The 22,417-nt window shown below is 44.1% G+C and overlaps 1 long non-coding RNA gene across 3 annotated transcripts in view; it reads right to left on the reverse strand.

The window, feature by feature from the left end:
* The window catches only part of LOC133228883 (uncharacterized), a 155,990-nt gene that overhangs the window by 46,887 nt on the left and 86,686 nt on the right, over positions 1–22,417 (reverse strand). The window lies entirely within an intron of this gene.

Consider the following 22,417-nt stretch of genomic DNA (forward strand, 5'->3'; position numbering starts at 1 on the left):
TATCAATCTCGTTTCCTAGAAGGAAAAAAAAAATCTTTGAAAACCACCAAGTCTTTGAACTTCCAGGGCCTGTGCAGTGAGTGGAGAAGAGAGGGAGAAGGTTGTGGCTTGGAGATGAAGCCAAAACGAAAGAGGATCAGATCAGCTTCTGGGTCATCCAGCCAAGTCAGATACCAGGTGAGGCTTTGCTTGCAGTTTTGGGAGGATGGGAGCCTGGCTCAACCAGGAAGGGGTGAGCCGGGGGCACAAAGGTGATGGCATCAGGGTAGAGGGGCCAGAGGCCAGAGCCAACAGAACAGAAGCCTGAGCTGTGTAAGGACTTCCCTGGTGGTCCAGTGGTTAAACTCCGAGCTCCCAATGCAGGAGGCCCAGGTTTGATCCTTGGTCAGGGAACTAGATCCCACATGCCACAACTAAAGATCCATGTGCCTCAACTAAGACCCAGCACAGCCAAATAAATAAACAAAAGAAACTAAAGACTGCAAAAAAATAAAAGAAGAAGAAAGAAAGAAACCAGAACTGTGTAGCATGCTGTGAGTCAACTCACTGCATCCTCAGCCCTTGACTACCCAGCCCTCCTTCCATGTCTACTGTCCCATTTTACAGATGAGAAAACTGAGCCCCAGAGAAGACACACAACTTCCCGAGGTCATTCCTTCTTCCATAGATGCACTCAACATACAGTCACAGAGCACCATCCAGATTCTAAGAGTTCACAGCAGACCTGGGTCCCTTCTGTATTTAGAAGCTCTTGGGAACATTCACAGATGAAGAAAAGTCAAAACAGTATCACACACAAACCAGGATGTGAGTTAATGCTTAATGCATGTAACAAATGAACATATTGAACACCATTCCAGGTGCAACAAAACAATGTCATTGGACTATTCATGAATAGCCCAATTGAAAGATTTATTTAAAAAATAAATAATAAAAGGATGTTCATATATCAACAAGAGATATGTTCCAAGCATAGGACATAAGTTCAGAGTCATGCGACAAATGTCACCTCCTTTCAATGTTCTCAGGACACTTCTATGTGCAGATATACAACCATTGGGGATAATCTCAAACATTAAAATTTGCAACCTTTGATGAACTTGAGGCTGAGATGAAATCACCCCTTCCAGCATCTACTTTAAACCAAGCCTTGCTGGACAAGGAGGAAGTGGGAAATAGGGCCAGCTTCTGGGCTCCCTGAGCACCCAGTTTATTGAGGAGGCTCGTGGATACCACGAGGCAGAGACAATCAGGATGCTCTGATGGGAGAACTCTGTACAGAACCTGCATGCTCAGTTGCTAAGTCATGTCCGACTCTGCAACCCCAGGGACTGTAGCCCACCAAGCTCCTCTGTCCATGGGATTCTCCAGGCAAGAATACCGGAGTGGGTTGCCATTTCCTCCTTCAGGGGATCTTCCCAACCCAGGGATCAAACCCACATCTCTTATGTCTCCTGCACGGGCATACTCGCATCCTCTGAAGCCATGGCGAGTTTCATGACCCAGTAGGGCAGACCGTTGGGGAGGCTAACCCTGATCGTTTTGCAGCCCCATGACTCCGAGACCATCTTGCCATGACACAGGCTTCCTCCCTAAGAGACTCCCGTGGACCTCGACACACCCCAACGTCCACGGAGTCAGAACACATTAGAGCGAAGTTTTGTTCCCCAGAGCCTCTCGTCCCAGCAAAGCCAGCTAATTCAGATTTAAACTCCCTCTTAATAGGCTGAGCTGCTGAGCCTTCTAATTAATGCCACATGTTTCCCTCAGCTGTCATCCCGAATAAATGTTTACAAAGCTATTAACGTACTGTATTTGTAAACCGGGACAGCTCAGCTTTGGGGAGTCATGTGGTATGCATTTTCTCCTCAAAGATGGAAAAGGCTTAGCAATAATAAATACATTGTTTTGCAGGGATGGGAGCAAGGCGTTGCCTGAAAAAAAAAAAAATTTATTGCGAGCTTCCTGAGACAGCATGGCTGTGTGTACGTGAGGAATGGAAGATTTCTTGAGTTCAGAAGAGCTACGAGGGGGCCGGATTTGGCCCAGGTTCACGCTTGGAGGGGAGGAACTCCAGGGGCAGAAGAAAGCACTGGTTTGAGATCCAGAGACCTGGACTCTGGTTCCAGCCCCTCTGCTCACCAGCCTCTTGGGAACTCAGTTTGTCCATCTGGAAAATGGGAGGCTAGACTCTTCAAAATTTTTCCATCTTTTTTTTTTAAATTTATTTCTCTGTGTTGGGTCGTAGTTGCAGCACAGAGACTTGGGGCTCTGGGGCTGTAGTTGTGGCATTCGGGCTCAGCAGTTGCAGGCACGGGCTCATGTGGGGTCTTAGTCCCCCAACCCAGGCATCGGACCCACACTGCAAGGCAGATTCTTAATCACTGGGCCACCAGGGAAGTCCTAAGAATTTTCCATCTTGGATCCAGGATTCTAGTCCTGATTTGCCCTCTGCTCTGACCTCCAGAGGACACCTGGAAGGTTCTTGCATAAGCTCTTCTAAGGGTCCCCAAGGCCCTAAAGATAAAGTCCTAACATCTTAACATAAGACCCCAAACTCAGCATTATCTTCCCTACGTTCTTCTCCAGCCCCATTTCCAACCCCGCCTGCTTCATACCCCAGCCATGCTCAATGCACCATCGCTTTCCTGAAAGAAGCCCCACTGAGGCTCACTTCTAAGCCTTTGCCTGTGCCGGCTTCTCCACCAGCAGCATGCTTTTCCCCTCAGTTCCCTGCTTACCTAGCCTATTTCTACACGTTTTGTCCACATTTCCGCTTACATATCACTTTCCCTTGGTAGCCTTTCTGGAACTCTCAGGTCCCTCCCAAATGCACCCACAGCACCCAGAATGCCTCCTGCCTCAAGGCAGTGTTACTCATAAGGTATAAGTGTAAGCTTCAAAAGAGCCGGGGTGTTGTCTATTTTATTTGATGCTATTCCCCAGTGCCTTACAAACAGAGGGGACTTTCAACCAGCGTTGCTGATGAATGTGAAGTAAAAGATGATGGGGGCAAGTTTCCAGCACAAAGGAGAGTGCAGGGGTCTTTTAGATACTTTCCAGCTCCAGGTATTTTGACTCAGACATATATCATCTTGCAGGGCCCTTTCCATTGCTGACCAGATTCACAATCATGAGCTCAGAAATGTTAAGTAACTTGCCCAGTGTTATCCAGCTAGTCTGGAACTGCAGCCTGTATTTAAACCTAAGACCTTTAGTCTCTAAAAGCCCAGACTTTCACCCACTGTGATATTCAATCCCCCTAGCAGCGCCACTACCCCTGCCCACCTGTCTGAGCTGAGTCCCACACTTGCTGATATAAATGGCCTTAGCACAGTATCTAGTTATTTTCCACCTATTTGTCATGATAATTACTCAGGATACACTCATGAGGACTCTGGGTGTAAGTGACAGAAAATCAACTCCAATTGACATTCATCAAAGTAGGGAAGTAGAGAGATAATAATTCTCCTGTTGAACTACAGAAAAAGGCAGGCAGGAAATAGGCTCTAGGGATGCCCAGAATCAAGGACTCAGACCCTGCAGTCCTCTGTCTCCACTCTTTTTCAAAGCCAGCTCCCACCACGAAGCTGGAATTATAGCCACACCTGAGTAAACAAAACAAACATAGTCTTTCCTATCAGTTCCCTTGTAAAAATCCTAGGGAAGCCATTTGATTGGCCGAGTCTGAGTCACATGCTCCTGCCTGGACCAATCACTGTGGCTGAGGGTGGAATATGATGATGCTAGGTCCAGAGCCCCATGTTTACTTGGAGCTGGGGAGATGCCTTTTCCAAAATTCTGGGATATAGCCCTTCATTTTCTTAGAGTTCAACATTTGATGAAAAGAAGCAACTAAATCAACACACAACTAAAGCCCAGTGCACAACAGCTACCCCAGAGGAAAGCAGAAAAGGAGCCTGCTTCCAAGTGAATTTTGTAGAGCACTGTCGATGGGAATGGATGGAAGAAAAGCAAAGGGTTCTACCACCTGCATTTGGGTTCGCTCACTTTTGCATCAAGAGTGCCTAAGACAATGCCAGGTATACAGTAAGTGCTCAATAAATATTTGTCAAAGGAATACGTTCATGAATGAGAGCAATATGTCTTATAAGAATATGAAAATGTCCCTGCTTCATCACAAGGTTCAAGGATCAAACCAGCATGGATTCAAATCTCAATGTCAGCACCTCCAAGTTGTTCAATTAGGGGACATCCCTTCATCCATCAGAATCTCAGTTTTAGCCTCTATAAATGGGAAATAACATGCCTATCTCCTGTTGTTGAGAAGAATTAAATAACCTCTCCGAAATACCTGGAATGGTGCTGAGACTCCAGACTGCTGTCCCATCTGTGGCAGAGAGTGGATGGTGCTCTTTTTTTTTTTTTTTTTTTTTTTAAATATTTATCTATTTGGCTGCACTGGGTCTTAGTTGCAGCATGTGGGATCTTTAGCTGCGGCACGCAAACTCTTAGTTGTGGCATGTGGGATCTAGTCCCCTGACCTGGGATCAAACCCGGGGCCCCCTGCATTGGGAGCTCAGAGCCCCAGCCCCGGGACCAGCAGGGAAAAAGTCCCTGGATGGCATTCTTTATAAAAATGTATCCTACTCCCTCCCCATTGGGCAGTTTAGCTTGACTTTTTGTGCAATGGCAGTTTTCCAAATTTACTTGTTCAACACTTGGAGCACAGCAAAAATATTTGAAGACAAGATTTTTTGTGAGAGCTAGTGTCCTTTACAACAAAACGTGATTTTCCTACAGACTCTCCACGGTGAATTGAAAACGGCTTGAACTGGTTCCCTTTCAAGCAGCAGACACAATTGCTGCCGACCTCATGGCTTTTTGGAGGGATAGCTGGCCCTTCCAGGGGTATTTCGATGCTCTGGGCTCAGCTGACTCTATTTAAAAAAAAAAAAAAAATTGGTGTGAAATACCAACCCGGTTGAAACAGCAACACTTCTGAAATTGCTGCCGATGTTCTATAACACAAAATCCAAAGAACATACAGGTCCCTTGACATCTTCTCTCAGCACTACGTACGCCCAGTATTCTGAGCCCCCAAGCCAAGAGCACGAGTTTTTCACAGATATTGGCAACCACCTGAAGGTAATACAGCAGCAGCCAGGCCAGAAAGGATGCTTAAACTATTTCCAGGATTCTATAAATCCGCAGTAACATTTTTTGCTTTTTTTTGATCCATCCTATCTCCCCTGCCCCCCACAACCCCCTTCTGTTCTTTTAGTTCTCTATACTCCTCCCTCTTCCATGACAATGGAAGGAAAATATTCATCTCCATACGTGAGTATGAACCACACAGAACTCATCACCAGAGAAGCGCATCACTCTCAATTCCACTTTGGAAAACATTTCGTCTCTTCCATTCCTCCTGATCCAAGAAAACTGTTTCTAGAACATGTTTTTTGGCTCGCCTGGGTTCAGGATTCCTGGGCTACAGGCTCAGCAAGGTCCCTGTGTTTTCTTGAATCCATGAAGACCCTGGACTTCGCATCCAGGCTTTGGAGTCCTGGGTGCCCCTTGAATGATGGTGGGGAGCAGATTCCCCATGTCCTTTGCACCAGGAACCTGGACTGGACTGGCTGATTAGTCTTATTTAAAGCAGCAAATCCTGGGACTTCCCTGATGGTCCAGTGGTTAAGTCTTCGTGTTCTCAATGCAGGAGGTGTGGGTTTGATCCCTAGTTGGAGAACTAAGATCCCACATGCTGCATGGCACAGCCAAAAAAATTTTTTAATTAAAAAAAAAAATTAGGGCTTTCCTGGTGGCTCAGTGGTACAGAATCCACCTGTCAATGCAGGAGACACAGGTTTGATCCCTGGTCAGTGAACTAAGACCCCACATGCTGCAGAGCCACAACTGCTGAGCCCACAGGGCACGCTAGAGAATCTGTGTGACCCATCAAAAGATCTTGTACAATGCAACAAAGATACTGTGTGACACAACCAAGATCCAGTGTAGCTGAATACATAATAATAAAAATTAAAAATGGTATTTTTTTAAAAGTGAGTCTATTTAATAAAGAAAAATAGGATGTGAGTTAACTGCATATGCTACTCTAATGTGGCAAAAGAATCAAAGGGAGGTAAGCAAGCGAAAAACCAAATGTGAGAATTGCCCACTTAAAGAACCGCTAAAGCTTTCTCCCCACTACCACCAAAACTCTGGTCAAAAAATATTACCTTCACCGACTAACCACAGTGCCTAGAGTTCTTGCACTGCTGCTTCTCAGAAGGTAGTCTAATTCACTATGTTCCTTTGGGCAAGTCCTTTCACCTCCTGAGTCTCAGTTTGTCCATCTATAAAATGGGTCAGCTCTTTCCTAGTGGGCTTCTCTGGTGGCTCAGATTGTAAAGAATCTGCCTGCAGTATGGGAGACCAAGGTTTGATCCCTAGGTCAGGAAGATCCCCTGAGAAGGGAATGGCAACCCACTCCAGTATTCTTAGAGAATCCCATGGACAGAGGAGCCTGGTGGGCTACAGTCCATGGGGTTGCAAAGAGTGGTACACGACTGGATGACTAACATTTTCTTTCCTAGTAGGAATATCAGATTCTCCTGAGTTAAGCGTATGGTTTAGAAATGCTGGTTCTCACACTGGCTACATGGGAACCGCTGGAAAAGGTCATTAAAAAGCACTCATCCCCAAACTCCAGCTTCAGAGAGTCTGATTCAGTAGGTAAAGTGCAGAGCTTGGGGATAATCTGAACCTAGCTCCTCGGTGATTTTGATCAAGGGCCAGTTTTAAGAGCCACTCAACTGAACTATTGAAAATTGTTCATTGATCATTCAACCAACACTTGCCAAATATCCCCTCCAGGTCTTGCCCAGTTCAGGGTAACAGAGAATGATGAGGTCTCAGCCCTCCGGGATCCTACAATTTCAGATTGTAGAAAGAGCTTGAACTTGAGATAACATCGACTTCCCATGTGCCAGCTCCTATTAAAGAGTTGTATGTATATTAACTGTGGCACACTGGATTTCCACAAAAAAAGACCACGGCATATTGCCAGTTCCTAATGCCTTTCCAGAATTTTGCCACTCCCCCGTCAGCCAATGGAGTCTTTCTGTTCCCCCTGAAACTGAGGGAAAATGTCTTTACTTCCCCATGAGCAGGAATTAGAAGCAGTGACCCTCTGCGGCAGCCAAGTCAGATCATAAAAGGAAATAAGTATTTCTTCCACTTGGTCTTCTCTCTCTTGGGGCATGCTCATCCTTAGAGCCTAAGCACCATCTTGTAAGGAGGCCAAGTAGCCACAGGAAGATGCCATGCATAGATGCTCTGGCTGTCTGGTCTAACAGAGGCCTGGCCAGTCACTAGACACAAGAACGGACAAGCCTGCAGCTGATTACAGCATCCAACATTCCACCTGTTACCAAGTGGAGCATAGAGGTTGTCCCCATTGAGCTGGACCCAAGTTGTAGATTTATTAGAAGATCAATATAACTCCCTCTTTTTTCTTTTATCAGATAAGCTTTTTTTAACATTTCATTTTATATTAGCCTAGCCAGGTGGCTCAGCAGGTAAAGAATCCGCCTGTAATGCGGGAGACCTGGTTCCGATCCCTGGGTTGGGAAGATCCCCTGGAGAAGGAAATGGCTACCCACTTCAGTATTCTGGTCTGGAGAATCCCATGGGCTGTGTAATCCATGGGGTCACAAAGAGTCAGACACGACAGAGCAACTTTCATTTCACATAACCAATTAACAATGTTGTGATAGTTTCGGGTGGAGAGCAAAGGGACTCAGTCATATATATCCATGCATCCATTCTTCCCCAAACTTCCCTCGCATCTAGGCTGCCACATAACATTGAGCAGAGTTCCCTGCTCTGTGCAGCAGGTCCTTGGCTAACTCCCTCTTTCAAGCCACTCAGGTTCAGGGCAGTTTGTTACACAGCGGTAGGTGACCATAAGATAAGCCCACAAGAGCTCCACAACCCTAAGAGAAATGCACAATTTCTGCCTTTTGACAGATGAGAAAACTCAGGCTGAGCAAGGCAAAGCCACTAGTCCCACTTCACATAGACAACCAGCAACACAGTCAGATTTTGAACCAAAGCCTGTCTTCTCAGAATCCACATTCTTTGTTGATGTGATGGGTCAGCAGGTCAATCTAAAGGGTGTAGAATGTTTGAGTTGGGAAAAAACAGGGGAGGAAGTGATGGAAGAGATAGACCAGGAAATGAGCTTAGAGAAAAAGCAGAGCAAGCTAGAAAAAATAAGCAAACTTGCCACTGGAATTAAAATCATTCAAGGTCAGCCTCTACCTGGATCAGCTAGGAATGCTTCCTACTGTGCAAATACCAGAGGAGAATCCATGGCTCTGCAATCGAAACTCAAGTCAGAGGGACTGGGAGGGTTCTTTCCATCTTCCCATCTCTTCCTTCAAGAGGGATCGGGGGCTTGTCCTTGGAATTCCACTTCTTCCTGCTCTCCCCACTCCCAAGTTTTCTCCCTCAAACATGCAGCACCTGATTCACGTGGCTGAGACCCTGAGGAAGCAGATATTAAAGAAGAACATCTTCCTTCCGGTGACACTCCGTTTCTCTCTCCCTCTTGCTTGAAAGATGGGCCCTTCAGCAGGGACTGAGAAAATGAGACTCTCATATTCTGGGCAATACTTCCTGGTTTTCACCTTCCTGAGTGTCCCCTGCACCACCCAAGGGAGATGTTTTATAAAGATAATCATAATTTATTCAATGCCAGGCACTGGATTAAGTGCTTGACATCTATGATTCTATCTGCTCCACTTCAGAATGGGCAGTGGTGGAGATTAAATGACCCATGACACATGAAACAGGCCCATGTCAGACACTCAAAAGCTAACTTTATTGACCACCTGCGGCTCTGCCGATAATAGTAATTCATTAGGATGATTACTTATTACAACCACCCTATAAGATAATACCTCTTATGATATTAGGTTTTAGGTCCCGTGACATCCCTATTTCATGATGACAAAACTGAGGCGGTGACAGCATTGGTCCAAGATCACACAAGTTACAAGTGGCAAAGCCAGGACGCACACTCAGGATACTGCTGCAATGAAGTCCATGCTTATAAGCAAAGTGCCCATTCATTCCCAGGTGCCCCTCGGTGCCGCCAGCCCCCATCTTGCCTGCCCTCTCATCTCGTTGCTTCCATGGCTCATTCTTTGCCCTGCAACGTGCAAGAGCCCGAGCACCATTCCAAGCCCACTGTACTTCTTCGACCAACAGCTTCGTAATACTATTACTGCTGATGGCTTTTCATTCCCAATGCCAAACCTGATTTGGAGTTCACAAGGCTGAGGGTTTCAATCCAGGCCCTGTGGACAGGCTTCGGGAGCCCTAAGTGACTGGAGTTTACAGACAATCTAATTGTTATTGACATCTGTGTCTGATTGTTCATCAAAGAGGAGCTGTCTTGTAGGCCGAGTCATTCTATTCCCCGGCCCCCTTGCAGCCTCCGCACTCATGACCAAACACGGATGCACCGGCAGGGGCAGACCAATCAATCGTAATATCACTCTCCATCTATCAGAGGTGCTTTTGTGGGCTTGGGTGTAGGCATAGATCAGAGAGAGGAAAACAAGAAGATGAAAAAATGGATGAATATTATTGTGCATTGAATCTGAAATGGAACCATTTACGCAAACAGAATAGATTATATTACAAAAGATATCCATCTATCTATAGGTAAATATATATCTACATATATCCATACACTTAGAGGTAATAGGTAGATAGGCTGAATTATATCTATATCTGTACTTATATCTTCCATCACTTGAGAGTGTAATTATTAAGAAGCATGTCACTTATCAATTCATTCTGCTTGTTTGAAGCCCTGTGTCCCAGGAAAATATCCAATTTCATCTTGAATGACATTTGTATCAAGTTAAGCAACTTTGATCATAATCAATCCAATAAGTTGATAAATTACCTTGCCCCACTCTACCAAAAGAGCAGCTTATTTGTGTCATAAATCTGTCCTTCATTTTATTTAGTTCTGTTTTTCTAGAGTGTCCCATTAGCCATATCTCCCATTGCAGGGTTATCTTGAGAAAACTGAAACCATTGGCCTCTGCCAAATGCTGGCTGCACCTGACTTCAAGAGTTTTCACAATTCCTCTTGACTTTCAAAATCTCTGAATACCTCACAACATCAGTCAGACAAAGGTCATTTGCAAAGAGTGGTCAAAGTTTTGCCCTAAGCCATCCATACTTTCTTGGACGCTAAACCGTGACACAGTCTTTTGGAATGGCTGGCATATTGGTTGGTTACCATGATGACCCTGATCTACTCAGCCACAGAACTGAGGTGGTTTTTTCTTCTTTTGGCTGAGCCATGCAGCATGCTGGATTTTAGTTCCCCAACCAGGGATCGAACCCTTGCTCCCTGCAGTGAAAGCACGGAGTCCTAACCCCTGGATAGCCAGGGAAGTCCCGGGGCTTTTCTTTGCTTAAAAAGAAACTTGGCCCATGAAAACAACCATGTGTTCTACATACTACCAGAATGACAAAAATGTAAAAGACTGATGAGCCCAAGTGCTGATGAGGATGTGGAATGACTGAAGCCTTCATACCTTTTGATGAGTCTTGTGCACTAAGTTATGTCCCCCGAAATTCATATGTTCAAGTTCTAACTCTCAGCAACTCAGAGTGTGAGGGTATTTGGAGATAGGTTCTTTAAAAAGGTGACTGAATTGGGACTTCCCTGGTGATTCAGTGGTTAAGGCTCTTTACTCCCAATGCAGGGGCCCCAGATTCAACCCCTGGTCAGGGAACTAGATCCCACATGCCTCAACTAAGTATTTACATGCCATAGCTAAAAAGATACTGCAAGCTGCAAGAAAGACAGAAAATCACACATGCCACAAGTAAGACCCAGCGAAGCCAAATAAATAAATATTAAAAAAAAAAATAAGTGAATTGAAATGAGGTCATTAGGATGGGGGCTAATCCAATATGATTGCTATCCTTATAAGAAGAGATTAGGACATGAACAAACACAGAGGGAAGATCATGTCAAGTGATAGGGAGAAGACAGCCTACAAGCCATGGAGAAAGCAGGCCTGGGCAAAAACCAACCCTGCCAGCACCTTGATCTTGAACTTGGATTCTAGCCTCCAGAATTGTGAAACAATAAATTTCTGTTGCTTAAGCCACCCAGTCTGTGGTACTTTGTCATGGCAGCTCAATAAACTAATACAATGAGGATGCAAAATGGTACAGCCAATTTAGAAAATAGTTCACCACTTACTATAAATGTAACCATTTTCCAATGCCTGCAATGCAGGATACTTGGGTTCAATCCCTGGGTGGGGAAGATGCCCTGGAGGAGGACATGGCAACCCACTCCAGTATTCTTGCATGGAGAATTCCATGGACAGAGGAATCTGGCAGGCTACAGGCCATAAGGTCGCAAAGAGCTGGACACAACTGAGTGACTGACATTTTCACTTTCATACTAGTAATATTCCATTCCTAAGTATTTACCCAAGAGAAATTAAAACATTTTCACACCTAAAAATGTGACCTATAAATGAATATTTTAACATGCTGCAGCTGCTGCTGGCTAAGTCGCTCCAGTTGTGTCCACCAGGCTTAAAATAATCGTTTATGATAGCGCAAAAAATTGAAAGAACCCAAGTACCCATCAATTGAGGAATGACTAAACAAATTATGGTATATCCATACAATGGAATACTACACAGCAATAAAAAGGAACAAACCACTGACATATACCAAAACATGGATGAATCTCAAGAGCATTCATTCTATTAAGCGGTAAGAGCCAGACACCAAAAATTATGTAAAATAATTTCCACTTATAGGACCCACTGGAAAAGTCCAATCTAAATGGACTGAAAACAGATCAGGGGTTACCAGGGGGCTGGAGATGGGAGAAGGGAATTGATTACAAAATAACACAAAGGAACATTATGAGGCAATGGAAATGTTCTATTTCTTGATTTCTGTGATGGATTCAGGTTGAAGTCATCAAAATGTATTCTACAAAGGATGTTTTACTGCACATTAATTGTATTTCAATAAATTTAAAAAAATAATGAGCTATCTCTCTGTGTATAAAGGGTAAAAAATGTTTAATGAATTTTTATTGGAGTATAGTTGCTGTATATTGTCACCCTGCTTATTTAACTTCTATGCAGAGTACATCATGAGAAACGCTGGGCTGGAAGAAGCACAAGCTGGAATCAAGATTGCCGGGAGAAATATCAATAACCTCAGATATGCAGATGACACCACCCTTATGGCAGAAAGTGAAGAAGAACTAAAAAGCCTCTCGATGAAAGTGAAAGAGGAGAGTGAAAAAGTTGGCTTAAAACTCAACATTCAGAAAACAAAGATCATGGCATCTGGTCCCATTACTTCATGGCAGATAGATGGGGAAACAGTGGAAACAGTGTCAGACTTTATTTTGGGGGGCTCCAAAATCACTGCAGATGGTGATTGCAGCCATGAAATTAAAAGACGCTTACTCCTTGGAAGGAAAGTTATGACCAACCTAGATAGCATATTAAAAAGCAGAGATATTACTTTGCCAACAAAGGTCTGTCTAGTAAAGTCTATGGTTTTTCCAGTGGTCATGTATGGATGTGAGAGTTGGACTGTGAAGAAAGCTGAGCGCTGAAAAATTGATGCTTTTGAACTGTGGTGCTGGAGAAGACTCTTCCAAGACCCTTGGACTGCAAGAAGATTCAACCAGTCCATCCTAAAGGAGACCAGTCCTGGGTGTTCATTGGAAGGACTGATGCTGAGGCTGAAACTCCAATACTTTGGCCACCTCATGCCAAGAGTTGACTCACTGGAAAAGACCCTGATGCTGGGAGGGATTGGAGGCAGGGGGAGAAGGGGACGACAGAGGGTGAGATGGCTGGATGGCATCACCAATTCGAAGCACATAAGTTTGGGTGAACTCCGGGAGTTGATGATGGAGAGAGAGACCTGGCGTGCTGCAATTCATGGGGTCGCAAAGAGTCGGACATGACTGAGCAACTGAACTGAACTGATAGTTGCCTTACAATGTGGTGTTAACTTCTACTGTACAGCAAAATGAATCAGGTGTTTAAATTAGGAATGTCTTGCTAGAAAGCAAATTGGCAGTTCTCTATCAAAATATGAAATACACGTTTTTTGGACTCAGCATTTTTATTTCTAAGAATCTGTCCTGCAAAACTACTTACATATTTATGAACATGTCTGTAGCAGTGTTGTTTATCACAGCCCAAACTAAGAAGCAACCCACAAAGAAAAAAATCCATCACAGAAACAGGAGCTCAAAAATATACACCCAAATGTTCTTGTCTTTACATTAAGGGTGGAGAAGAGGCAGGGGTGGGAATTAAAGAAATAGCAAATTTTACTCAATATTTTTCTGTTCATTTCAACTTTTATACAGAGAATGAATTCATACATTGTGTAACATTGCTTAACCCTGGGATCAGAACCCCATTTAAAAAAAAATTAATTTTGGCAGTACTGGGTCTTTACAGTTTTGTGGGCTTTCCCTAGTTGTGGGCTTTCTCCAGTTGTGCAGAGTAGGGGCTACTCTAGTTGCAGTGTGCAGGCTTCTTATTGCGGTGGCTTCTCTTGCTGCAGAGCATGGGCTCTAGGCGCTCAGGCTTCAGTAGTTGTGGCTCTCCAGCTCTAGAGCACAGGCTCAATAGTTGTGGTGCATGGGCTTAGTGGCTCCTTGGCATGTGGGATCTTCCTGGACCGAGGATCGAACCCCAGTCTTCTGCATTGGCAGGTGGATTCTTTAACACTGAGCCACCAGGAAAGCTCAGAACTCCCATTGTAATAAATAATACAATGCAAACGTGTCACACTCCACCATCCTCTCAAAGTATCCCGTACCCAGCTCTCTCCCTTCTTTGACATACACAGATTGTTCCAAGAAAACTAATTAACTGAGATGGGTACCAACCATTCATTGGTTTTACTAGATTCGAGGCAATGCCATTCTTCAAGGGAAAAAAAAAAATGCTAGGTGATAGATTCTACTAGTGCACAATGTTACCAAAATAATGACAGCAATTAAAAATGAAAGAAACTGGCTGATTTCACCCAGGGGCAGACCTGACGAATAAGAATGTCATATGCTTAGGGAAGGTTTACTCTGAGTTGGCCCAGTGACAGGAACAAAATTGGGAAGAGAAAAGGATGAAGAAATCATCAACCATTTACACCATGGAGGAGGGATTAGAAACACTTAGGGGAAGAGCAGATGGATTGATGTCGAATCCAGGTCTCCCTGACCTTAGATGGTAAATATAAAACGAATCAACTTCAATTACAGTGAAAAAACACCGAGTTCCTTTGGAACAAAGCTAGGATTGGGGACTTTGACTTTGCAAATATCTAGTGTGCTTGCAACACTTAGCCTCTGAGGCTGCCCTAGGAGCCTGTACATGCTGTGCTGACCAAGGGCTGGCTTTCCTCTGTGGCCCACTCCTAGAACTGAGCAATCAGATATTCCCATTGTTGGTGAACTCATCAACCTTGGTGAATCCAAAGATTTGCTTGAGCAACCTGGGTTATAGGAAAAGAAGATGAAAGCCGGTAAGTCCTTGAGTCCCTGCAGCCATTTCTCCTCCCCAACCCTGGAGAGAATTATATCTCACCTTGAAGGTCTCTTCAATTTTTCCAGGTGAATGTTCTAGGAACCATGGTCTCACCGAATTGCTTCTTAGGAAGTTTTAAGTTGGAAGCGGAAAATCAAAGGATGAGAGGAAAACTTACTATGAAAATCCCTAACAACAGATCACCAGGCATCTTAGTGACTTTGCCAAATCCTGTGATTATTTTCTCACATAATTTGACAGGAAGGGATTCCATTAAATCAGGGGCCAGCAAAATTTTCCTGTAAAGGGTCAGAGAGTAAATATTTTCATCTTCATGGGTCCTGTGGTCTTTGTCACGACTACTCAGCTCTGCCATTGCAGTGCAAAAGCAGCCAAGGACAATACCTAAAATGAATAAATGTGACTGTATCTCAATAAAACTTCATTAATAACACGGCAATTTAAATTTCATATAAATTTCATGTGCTGCAAAATATTAACCTTCTTTTGCTCTTGCTGTTTCAAAAACAATTTTCAACCACTGAAACCCATAAAAAGCATTCTTAGTTCTCAAGACTTACAAAGACAGGTGGTGGGGCTGAACCCAGGTCATGGGACCTAGTTTGCCAACCTCTGCCTAAATCATCTTGTCATTTATGTTTTTGGTTTAAAATATATTTCTAGTTTGAAACCTCCCTTTTACTACATGTAGTGTCTTAATAGACAGATGGATAGACAGACAGAAAGTTGATGATCGCTAGATGATATGTCAATAATTAGAAATTTTTAAGCAAAAGAAATGATTGTAATGTTGTTCAGGGTATTAGAATACAAGCCCCTGGAGGACTGTGCTTGGCACAGTTCCTAGCACACAATGGAAGTTAATAAGCTTCTCGCAGATAAATGAACAGATAAAGGTCAAAAAGAAGGGAATTTGGTTCCCATTCTAAAAATAGTATCAATACTCCTTTCTCCAAGCTCTAAGTGTGTTCCAGAAGAAAGATAGAAGGCAGGTGTCAAACTGAAAAATTAAGTCAGATTAAGGAAATGAAAATAAATCTTGGGCACAGGTGCACTGCAACATCAGAGCTCAGATACAGCATCAGACCAAGATGAAAGTCTGGGAAAATTATCACAAAAGGATGTGCTTAGATTGGTCTTTCCAAAACAAGAGGTCCACGTTGGGGGATAGAAAGAGAGATAAGTCAAAGGAAATAAGATGTCAAAGTATATTAGCTAGGTATTTAAGCCCAACTACGGTCACTTAAACATTTAAGATTTTACTTTTTCTTCTCATCAAAGAATCCCTGAAGTGGGCAATCAGGGAAACATGGCAATTCCATCAAAATTTCAGGGAGGCAGAGACATGCTCCTTCTCTCTTTGTCCTCCATTTCCAAGTTATCTCATGGTTTAAAGGAGCTGCTGGAGCTCTAGCCATCACATAAACATTCCAGATTCAGTTCAGTTCAGTCGCTCAGTCGTGTCCGACTCTTTGCGACCCCATGAATCGCAGCACGCCAGGCCTCCCTGTCCATCACCAACTCCCAGAATTCACCCAAACTCACGTCCATCGAGTCAGTGATGCCATCCAGCCATCTCATCCTCTGTCATCCCCTTCTCCTCTTGCCCTCAATCCCTCCCAGCATCAGAGTCTTTTCCAATGAGTCAACTCTTCGCATGAGGTGGCCAAAGTACTGGAGTTTCAGCTTTAGCATCATTCCTTCCAAAGAAATCCCAGGGCTGATCTCCTTCAGAATGGACTGGTTGGATCTCCTTGCAGTCCAAGGGACTCTCAAGAGTCTTCTCCAACACCACAGTTCAAAAGCATCAATTCTTCAGCGCTCAGCCTTCTTCACAGTCCAACTCTCACATCCATACATGACCACAGGATAAACCATAGCCTTGACTAGATTACAGGTGCAGAAATGAGGGAGTTGGGTTGATGGAGGGGTAAGGCGGGGAACAAAACAGTATGGTTAGCAGTTGTCAACTTTCTTAGTCTTCCCAAGGCATCACAAACATTTCCACTTACGTATCAACTAACCCTAATCCTAACTTTGTGTTCAGAGGGTCAGAGAGGGATTTCCCCGGTGGTCCAGTGGTTAAGATTCTGTACTCCCAATGCAGAGGGCATGGGTTCAATCTCTGGTTGGGGAACTAAGATCCTGCATGTCACAACTGAGTCTGAAAGCCACAACTACAGATCCCCAGTGCCACACCTAAGATCCAGCTCAGCCAAATAAACAAATAATACTTTTTTTTTAAAGACAGAATGAATGAAAAAAAAGGGAGAGAGAGAATCTAAACAAAGCAGCAAGAAAAGAAGGCTAGTTAGGAAATTGTCTGTCTTCTAGATAAAAGACAATGATGCAGACATAGAAGACACATTTATGGTTGCCAAAAGGGGAAGGTGGGAGATAAGTTGGGAATTGGGGATTAACAGATAGACATATATGTTGTTGCTGTTCACTCATTCAGTCGTGTCTGACTCTTTGCGACTCCATGGACTGCAGCACGCCAGGCTTCCCTGTCCTTCACTGTCTCCCAGAGTTTGCTCAAACTCATATCCATTGAGTCTGTGATGCCAGCCAACCATCTCATCCTCTGTCAGCCCCTTCTCCTTCTGCCCTCAATCTTTCCCAGCATTAGGGTCTTTTCTAGTGAGTTGGCTCTTTGCATCAGGTGGCCAAAGTATTGGAGCTTCAGCATCAGCATCAGTCCTTCCAATGAACACTACTATATATAAAACAAATAAACAGAGACCTACTGTATAGCAGAGGAAACTAGATTCAATTTCTTGTAATAGTCTATAATGGAAAATGATCTGGAAAGTTATATATGTGTATATATATATATATAACTGAATCACTTTGCTATGCACCTAAAACATTATAAATCAACTATACTTCAATAATAAATAAAAGTCCTTCAACCACCCCTCACCCAAAAAAAGAAAAAGACGATGGTGGCCTGGACCAGGGTGTAAGCAGACTGGATTAGAGAGCTACCTGGAATGTAGAGTGCCATGATGTGATTGATGGAGGAAAACTGAACGATTAAGAGTCCAGAGTAATTCCTAAGTTTCTCTCTGGGATGAGGGACTGGAGCAACATCACGATAAGAAGCTCCCATTTCAGACAAACCTCTTCACGTTTCACATCTGTGTAAGTTCCCTGCAACTCTGGACAGAATCGACCAACATGGGAGCAAGTTCACTACCTTGCTACCAAACATCCAGACTCTTCTTTCATTGGGTCCATGGGAATTGGGCTCCCTTCTGGAAACAACAGTGATGAACTCATGGTATTTTATGGACGTAAGTTCATGATTTCACTGAGCAAGGACCACAGTGAGAGAACCAGGGTTTAATTTAATAGGATCTTGGCATATTTTGCTGGAACCGAAAGAATGTCCATAAATGTGCCAAACTTCCAGGCAAAACAGCATCCATTTGTATTTCTTTCTCCACCTTTAAAAAAACTGTCATCCTCCCTTCCCCTCCTCCACATGGTAAACAGTCTGGATGGTAAAGTTTTAAAGTTGGAGACTTGAAAAAAAAAGTTGGAGACTTATAAAGGAGGACAGGAAATCAAAACCACCTCTGTTCCATGATTTGTGATGACTTCCTCTTCCAGGGTTTTGAGTTTAAAAAGAGGGGTTTTTTTAAATTAATTTTTAATAGCATCTGCTGTTACTGCGTTTTTCTATCTAGAAGAACTCTGCAAAGATCCAAGCTCAGCCTCTCACTTAATCATCTTCTTTATGGGAGGAATAAATGACTTCAGAGTCAATGTGCCGAGGGCATCCAAAGTCCTTCTGAGCTGGTGCACTTTGAGACTGAGGAACTTGAATCGCAAACCCCTGGGGGGCCCAGGACTTATCTTCTTTATCTCTTGTAAAGGGCTGAACAGACTGTGGGTATTCAACAAGTAATAAATAACGCCATATTCTATATCAACGGCAAGTGCAGTCTAGTTGGGAAAAGCCGATTCTGATAAAAATCAAGGTCCAAGCATCACCCAAGCCTTGGATTTCATCCAAATGTGACCTCGTGGGAAGACTTTTTGAAAATTGAGAGGAAGGAGGTATGTGTTGTCTTGAATTTCCTGTCCATGTTGATCCACCTTAGTGTAGGAAGATAAGGGTTTTCTGCAACAGCAGAAGGATCTTTTTTTCTTTCTACATGTTGCTAGGTTTGACAGCTAACTGGTTTTCAGTTAATATCTATTGAATAAATAATAATAATATTTTATGTATGTATGAAGCACTTACTTTGTATATCAAGCACTGTGAAGAGGCTTTTACAGGGCAGATCTCGTTCAACCATCAAGTCGATACTATGGAGTAGTTTCTATTACTGACCCCATTTTACGGATGGGAAAATAGAGGTTCAGAAATGTTTAGTCAGTTGCTCAAGGTCACCCTGCCAGCAAATGGTATGGCAGGATTTTAACTTGACCTCAAAACCACTCCACTGTAGTATCCCTGCAAATCACATGCCTCATCAATTGAATACGCCAACTTCTGTGCCTGAGTTTAGACCAAAAAAAGGAATGACTGAAATTCAAGGTAATAAATAAATAAATGTGTGTGTGTGTGTGTGTGTGTACTTAGTCCTTCAGTCCTGTCTGACTCCTTGTGAGCGCGTGGACTATAGCCCGCAAGGCTCCTCTGTCTATGAATTCTTCAGACCAACCCTGCATTTCAGGCAGATTCTTTACCATCTAAGCCACCAGAGAAGCCCAAATAAATAAATAAATACACCCTGCCAAATGATTCTTGAGAGGTTAAGCCCCAGAGGGAGTGGTTCAGTTAGGTTCAGTTCAGTCGCTCAGTCGCGTCCAACTCTTTGCGACCCCATGAATCGCAGCACGCCAGGCCTCCCTGTCCATCACCAACTCCCGGAGTCCACTCAGACCCACGTCCATCGAGTCAGTGATGCCATCCAGCCATCTCATCCTCTGTCGTCCCCTTCTCCTCCTGCCCCCAATCCCTCCCAGCATCAGAGTTGTTTCCAATGAGTCAACTCTTCACATGAGGTGGCCAAAGTACTGGAGTTTCAGCTTTAGCATCATTCCTTCCAAAGAAATCCCAGGGCTGATCTCCTTCAGAATGGACTGGTTGGATTTCCTTGCAGTCCAAGGGACTCTCAAGAGTCTTCTAGATACTCATATATTTCAGTTGCTTTGCCCAGAATATAGCCAACTCCTTAATGTCTCAGAAACTTGGAATCAGGCATTGAAAAGAACTTCAAAGATCATTCAGTTCATTCTCTAACCCAATAGAAGACTCCCTTCCACAAAGCAGTGCAGCCTCTGCTTGTATCCCTCCAGGGATGGGAGGCTCGCCACCTCAAGTAGCTTCAAGCCCTGCCTAAAGCGCAGATTACCATTTCAAAACCTTTCAGGCCTAAGCAAGAAATTGTTGCCTAATTCCTGGTGCTTCATAAGAAATACAGATCTGTCTACCTAAGTGAACACTGTGGTTTGTCCCCTGGAGAGACAGACGAAATTCTATCAGAATGAGACTTGCCTGGCAGTCCAGCAGTTACGAATCCATGCTATCACTACAGGGAGCATGGATTCAATCCCTGGTCTGGGAACTAAGATCCACGTGCCTCTCATTGTGGTCAAAAAAAAAAAAAAAAAGATATCAAAATTCACTGAGGCTTCCGGCTGCCTTGAGTCTCCACATGCTCCTACTCCCAGCTCCATAATCCTTAAAAGCATAACAAGATGGCAGATGTCATGGTGCATTCTGGAAAAGAGAGGGGAAAGTCTCTAATGTTCTAAGGATATACACAAGCAGCCTCTAAGGGCCTTCCTCTCACTTGGTCTTCTTTCACTGTCGCTTGAGTACTGGACATGCCGGAGTTCTCATAGGACCTCGCCCACAGCCAGAGTCCTCATTTTTCAGCCAAGACTACCTCACTTCTATTCATACTTAGTCCCTTCCACAGTCCCTTAGAACCCACATACCTACCACAGCAAAACTGTAGTGGTAATAAGTATTGTCCCTGAAGCCAGAGGGACCCACGTTAGCATCCCATGTTTATGGCTTACTAGCCGTGTGACCTTAGACAAACATCTTAGCCATTCTGAGCCTCCATTTCTTCATTCACTGCTGTGGTGCTGTGCTAAGTCACTCAGTCGTGTCCAGCTCTTTGCGACCCCATGGACTGTGGCCTACCAGGCTTCTCTGGCCCTGGGGATTCTCCAGGCAAGAATACTGGAGTGGGTTACTGTGACCTCCTCCAGGGGATCTCCCCAACCCAGGGATCAAACACAGGTCTCCCACATTGCACGTGGATTCTTTACCGTCTGAACCACCACAAAACGACCTTATTCCTCAGAGGGATACAGCACGTGCAGAGGAACGAGTGGGTCTATCCTGAAGATCTAATGTACAGCACAGTGACTATACTTAACAATACTCTATTATACTGAGACTTCCTCTCAATGCAGGGGGCACAGGTTCAATCCCTGGGCGGGGAACTAAGATCCTGCATGCCGCGTGGCATGGCCAAAAACAGAACAAAACAAAACACTGCTGTATTACATACTTGAAAGTTGTTAGGAGAGTGGATCTTAAGTGTTAATCATCACACATTTAAAAAAAAAAAAAAAGGCAATTATATGAGGAGATGGAGGTGCCAACTAACCTTGGTGTGGTAATCATTTCCCAATACACCCAGGCATCAAATCGTCACATGGTACACCTTAAACTAACACGGAGCACATGTCAATAATATCTCAATAAAGTTGGAAAACAGTAATAAAATAAAATAAATTGACACGTGACACATAAATTGACACAACAAATAGATAATCAGACAGACAGACACCCAGACAGCCCCACAGACATTTGTATAGACATATACACGGACCCACACACACAGACACACAAAAAGACACACAGGAAGCAACAGCGATCCGTCACAACCACGGCTCTGTTCCCTCGTCCACAGGTTACCTCAGCTCCCTGCACCCCCGTGCCTCCCCCTTGCCCGCCACCCCCAAGCCCCTAAACTGGGGCCAGCGAGGAGGTTTGATTGGCTGAGCTCCCCTCGGTGGTTTTAGTTTTCCGAGTGCGGTTTTGAAGCAACACGGGAAGTAATGAGAGGAAATCATTTTGTTCATTGTTGAACAAGCAGAGTACACCGTGGCAATGTGTATAACAGATGTGTGTGCAGGGAGAGGGTTTCTATGCACAACTGTGTGCTCCCATCTCTCTCCAAAGATGAGGAATTCAAAACGGCATTTTTTTCTTCTTCTTCTTCTTTTAAGGGAAGGAAGCAGGAAGAGAGCTTGAACCCACTCCAGGGGTGTATTAAGTCGAACAGCTTCGAAGCATGGGGCAGCCTCGCCTGCAGCCCAGTTTCTCCGGAGAAGAGTCAGGGGATGCGTGCTGATGCTAATTCCTTGATTTATGTAATATCGCGGAGTTGGATTTTAACTCTCCTTGCCCCCACAAGGACATTTGAAAAAAAATAAAAAACTGAACAGAATGAAAATGACTCCACCGAGTCATCTAGATGAAACCAGAAGTTGGCGCAAGAATGTGGTACCAAAACTGTTCAGGCTTCCAGTAAAATCCAGCCCGCGAGTCCCTTTCTTGAAAAACCCCACCCCGCCCTTGCCACCCGCTAAATGTCGTCCCTTCCTCTGCATCCTTCCAGCTCTTATGGTTTAGGTCCAGGATGCTTTAGTCTTATCTCTGAGCTTTCAGTTCAGACCTCACTAAAGAGCCTTCTGCCCAGAGTCAAGGTCACGCTCCTGCTCCCTGGAGAAGCCAACAGCTTCCTCGGGTCCATGGGGCGTAAACTTAG

The sequence above is a fragment of the Bos javanicus genome, chromosome 17 (assembly GCF_032452875.1).
Source record: "Bos javanicus breed banteng chromosome 17, ARS-OSU_banteng_1.0, whole genome shotgun sequence".
In the NCBI taxonomy this organism is placed as follows: Eukaryota; Metazoa; Chordata; class Mammalia; order Artiodactyla; family Bovidae; genus Bos; species Bos javanicus.